Source organism: Phoenix dactylifera, unplaced genomic scaffold (genome assembly GCF_009389715.1).
Source record: "Phoenix dactylifera cultivar Barhee BC4 unplaced genomic scaffold, palm_55x_up_171113_PBpolish2nd_filt_p 000324F, whole genome shotgun sequence".
In the NCBI taxonomy this organism is placed as follows: domain Eukaryota; kingdom Viridiplantae; phylum Streptophyta; class Magnoliopsida; order Arecales; family Arecaceae; genus Phoenix; species Phoenix dactylifera.
In genome coordinates, this window is record NW_024067790.1 from 271983 (window position 1) to 277306 (window position 5324).

At 39.4% G+C, this 5324-nt stretch overlaps 1 pseudogene; it reads left to right on the forward strand.

The window, feature by feature from the left end:
- Positions 1–4508: 4508 nt before the first annotated feature.
- LOC120105617 lies at positions 4509–4606 on the forward strand (annotated as a pseudogene).
- Positions 4607–5324: the final 718 nt, after the last annotated feature.

Here is a 5324-nt window from a genome sequence, read left to right on the forward strand (position 1 = left end):
TGATTTATCATGCCTAATTTTTATTCGTTCTTTACAAAGTCTAGCATTGTCATACGCATCCCGACGAATTTCATTCAACTCACTTAGTTGTATTTTTTAGCTAAACCAGCATCTGACAGTTCAAAGTTTAATTTTCTAATGGCCCAATACGATTTATGCTCTATTTCAACAGGTAGATGACATGCTTTTCCATAGACTAGCCGATATGGAGACATACCAAGAATAGTTTTATAAGCAGTACGGTAAGCCCACAATGCGTCAGAAAGTTTTAAAGACCAGTCTTTGCGTGATGGATTCACCGTTTTCTCTAAAATTCGTTTAATCTCCCGATTGGCTAACTCTACTTGGCCACTAGTCTGCGGGTGATAAGGAGTTGCAATTCTATGAGTGATACCGTACTTTCGTAATAGGATCTCAAAAGCCTTATTACAGAAATGTTTTCCCCCATCACTAATTATAACCTTGGGCATCCCAAATCGTGAAAAAATATTTTCTTTTAGAAATTTCAAAACAGGTTTGTGATCATTAGTTCTACAGGCAACAGCTTCTACCCATTTTGACACATACTCAACACCAACTAAAATATACTCATATCCAAAAGACGGTGGGAATGGGCCCATGAAATCGATGCCCCAAATGTCAAAAATTTCAATAGCAGTAATGGGCTGAAGAGGCATCATTTGCCTACGAGTTAGACTTCCAACACGTTGACATGGGTCACATGTCCTACAGAACTCGTGGACATCTTTAAATAGTGTAGGCCAATAAAAACTACATTGCAACACCTTAGCTGCTGTTTTCTTAGATGCAAAGTGTCCTCCACAAGCACTGGCATGACAAAAAGAGAGTACACTTTGTATCTCATGTTCCGGAATGCATCTTCTAAAGATTTGATCATTGCAATACTTGAACAAATAAGGAGCATCATAATAATAATTTCTTACTTCACGCAAGAAATTATTCTTATCATTCGATCCCCAATGCTCCGGCATCCGGTTAGTGACAAGAAAGTTTACAATAGCAGCATACCATGGCATAGTAGAAAGTGCAAACAATTGCTCTTCAGGGAACGAGTCCTTGATGGGCAACTGTGGCACTGAATCATTAAAAACTAGCCGTGATAAATGGTCAGCAACCACATTCTCTACTCCCTTTTTATCTTTGATAGTGATGTCAAATTCTTGGAGTAAAAGAATCCATCGTATTAAGCGTGGTTTAGCCTCTTTCTTATCCAGTAAATATTTTAGCGCTGCATGATCTGTAAAGATAACAATAGGAGCACCAAGGATATAAGAACGAAATTTGTCTAATGCAAATACTACTGCAAGCAATTCCTTTTCGGTGGTGGTGTAATTCATTTGAGCATCATTTAAGGTTTTGCTTGCATAGTAGATGACATATGGCTTATTATCCCTGCGTTGTCCTAGGACAGCTCCTATCGCATAGTCACTAGCATCGCACATGATCTCAAAAGGTAATGACCAATCAGGTGGTCGCACGATGGGTGCAGTGCTAAGCATAGACTTTAACTTTTCGAATGCCTCTTGACATGTTTCAGTCCAATTGAACGGTGTATCAAGGGATAGGAGGTTACATAATGGTCGAGCTATGACACTAAAGTCTTTGATGAACCTCCTATAAAATCCAGCATGACCCAAAAATGATCTAACATCTCTAACCGTTTTGGGTGCAGGTAGCTTGGCGATTAAGTCAGTCTTGGCTCTATCAACTTCCATGCCCTTCGATGAAACAATATGTCCTAGGACAATTCCCTTTGGCACCATGAAGTGGCATTTCTCCCAATTCAGTATCAGGTTCTTTTCTATACACCGAGCTAAGACAGCTTGTAAATGTAGTAAACAATCATCAAAAGAATCGCCAAAAACAGAAAAATCATCCATGAACACTTCCAAAAACTTCTCGTTCATGTCTTCAAAAATACTGAGCATGCATCTTTGAAATGTTGCAGGTGCATTACATAACCCGAACGGCATCCGACGGAAAGCAAATGTACCAAAAGGACAAGTGAAAGTAGTCTTCTCTTGATCTTCTGGTGAAATCTTGATTTGGTAGTATCCGGAATAGCCATCGAGAAAACAATAAAAATTATGTCCTGCAACTCTTTCCAAAACTTGGTCTAGGAAGGGTAAGGAAAAGTGATCTTTCCTAGTGACCAAATTCAATTTTCGATAGTCAACACACATGCGCCAACTCGTGGGGACACGAGTCGGGACTAACTCACCCTGCTCATTTTTGACTACCGTCAGACCTGCTTTTTTTGGGCACGACTTGAGTAGGACTTACCCACTTGCTATCGAAAATTGGATAAATAATACCCACGTCAAGCAACTTGAGGACTTCTGCTTTAACCACATCTCTCATCGTAGGATTCAACCTGCGTTGCATTTGCCTTGTGGTTTTGGCATTGTCCTCCAAATATATCCGGTGCGTGCAAATTAAAGGGCTAATCCCCTTCAAGTCTGCAATAGACCACCCTAAAGCTCCTCTATGATTCTTTAGAACACCAAGTAATTTTCTTTCTTGGGCATGATCAAGATCAGATGAGATGATTATAGGAAAAGTGTCATCGGATCCAAGAAAGGCATACTTGAGTTCCTTCGGTAAAGGTTTCAACTCGAGCTTAGGTGCTTGTTCATGGGATGGTACTATCTTTGCTCCTCGAGATGGCAAATGTTCAAATTCCTCTATTCTCGGTCTCCACCCATTGACCATCATGACATCCGAGTTATCTAAAATAGGTGGGACCGTATCATCAGCAGTACCTTCAGAACACCAATCTATCAAATCATTGTCGGCCGATTCAGTAAATATTTCTTTTAACAAATATTCTTCCGCAATGGTTTCAACCCATTCAACTTCTTTACTTTCTTCATGATCACTGGGTTGTTTACCTATACTAAAGACGTTCAGTTCCAAGGTCATATTTCCAAAAGAAAGCTTCATGACACCATTCCTACAATTGATCAATGCATTAGAAGTTGCAAGGAATGGGCGTCCTAAGATGACCGGAATCTGAGATGGTGAATTGGAAGCCGGATGTGTGTCCAGTACGATAAAATCAACAGGAAAATAGAACTTGTCTACTTGGACCAACACATCTTCGATAATCCCTCTAGGAACCTTCACTGACCTGTCAGCTAATTGTAAGGTCACAGTTGTTGGCTTCAACTCACCCAAACCGAGTTGCTCATATACCGTATATGGCAACAAGTTCACACTCGCTCCTAAAATCTAGCAATGCTCGCTCAATCCTAAAATTGCCAATGATGCACGAGATAGTTGGGCAACCTGGATCTTTATATTTAGGGAGAATGTTATGCTGTAAAATTGCACTCACATTTTCAGCCAGAAATGCCTTCTTCTTGACATTTAATCGACGCTTGACAGTGCACAAATCTTTCAAAAATTTTGCATATGAAGGCACTTGTTTGATTGCATCAAGAAGAGGTACATTGATTTTTACTTGCTTAAAAAGCTCAAGAATTTCAGAGTTTGGTTCAAGCTTTTGCAAGGGCTTTAATCTTTGTGGAAATGGTGCAGGAAAAGGACATTCAATTTTTTCAGTAGATGTTGGTGCTTCAGTTTTTTCATTATCCTTTTCTTTTGTCTTGGGAGGGTTAGAATCAGGTATGGCTTGAGTTTGTTCTGGGACTGGTCGGTCAATAATCTTTCCACTTCGCAATGTTATTATACTCTTTGCTTGCTCTTTATGCGAAGTTGAAGATGATGCATTGCTACCGCCGTAGACTTGAGGGTTAGGTTGTGGTTGAGCTGGTAGCTTACCTTTCTCTTGAGCACTTAAAACAGTGGTCAGCGTTGTCAGTTGATTTCTTAATTCATCATTGATTTTGGCTTGACCTTGCATGAAAGATTGCAAAGTTTCTTCGAGACTGGATTTTTGAGGGGGTGGGTGTGCATAATGAGGTTGCGGAGGTGGAGGAGTTGGGTTATATACTTGTTGAGGTTGGTCATTCCTCGACCTGAAATTTGGATGGTTCTTCCATCTAGGGTTGTAAGTACCCGAAAAAGGATTATTGAAAGATTTTTGATAGGTATTCATAACATTGGCCTGATCGTGCAAGACTTTCTTGAATGCGGGTATTGTGGGGCAATCAGTGATGAGATGGCCAGGCATCTCGCAAATCCTACAACACTCGCTGTTATGTTCTACGGTCTTGACGGGTTCAATCCTTCTAAGTTCAATTTCCTCTACCTTCCTAGTAAGGGCTGCCATTTTAGCTTGAATATCATCCTGAGTATTAAGGTTGTAAAGGCCCCCGTGTGGAATGCTAGTAGGCTTAGGCAAAGGTTTATTCACTCTATCCCCTGTATCCCATAATTGTGCAGTCTCTGCGAGAGAGTCTAAATAGTCCCATGCCTCATCGGGTTGCTTTTCCAGAAATAGACCATTGCACATAGTCTCTATAAATTGTTTTAATTGTGGAGACAATCCCTCGTAAAAGAAACTAATGGTTCTCCATGTTTCAAACCCATGATGAGGACAAGAGAGAAGCAAATCTTTAAATCTCTCCCAGCATTCATAAAATGTTTCATGGTCTTTTTGTTGGAAATTACTAATGTGCCTTTTCAAAAAGTTAGTCCTTTGTGCGGGAAAGAATTTTTTCAAGAATTCTCTTTGCATATCATGCCATGTTCCTAACGATCTTGGTCTCAAGGAGTTCAGCCATGTTTTGGCTTTATCCTTCAAGGAAAAAGGAAACAAGGTTAATTTAAGGACATCTTCCGATACATTTGGCACTCTAAATGTGATACTAATTTCCTCAAAATCCTTAAGATGAAGATAAGGGTTCTCGGATTCCATTCCATGATACTTTGGCAGCAATTGAATTACTCCTGGTTTGATTTCAAAGTGTCCTACATTTTCAGGAATAATCATGCATGAAGGTTGACTAGTCCTAGTGGGATGTAAGTATTGTCGAAGTGTCATAACTGGGGGTCTACCTTCATTACCATGGTGACTTCCTACATCATCATCAGCCATCTCACCAGATCTGAGATTTTGCGAAAAAGTTTCAATAATGTGATCTAAGGAATTGTCAAAAGGTTGTCGACTCAGACATCCAGTGTTGTCCCTATTCCAACCTAGCATACAAAATTTCAGAGTTTATTTATTTGTTTGTTTTTTTTTTTGTTTTTTTTGTTTTTTTTTAATGATTACCCTTGATCTTTTCTTAAAGTTCTTATCAATTTTCAAGTAGCAACAAGGGTTAATGAGATATGATGATAATAAAATTCTGATTCTAAACAAAAAAATTAAACACAGAAAATTCAAAGCAGACAGC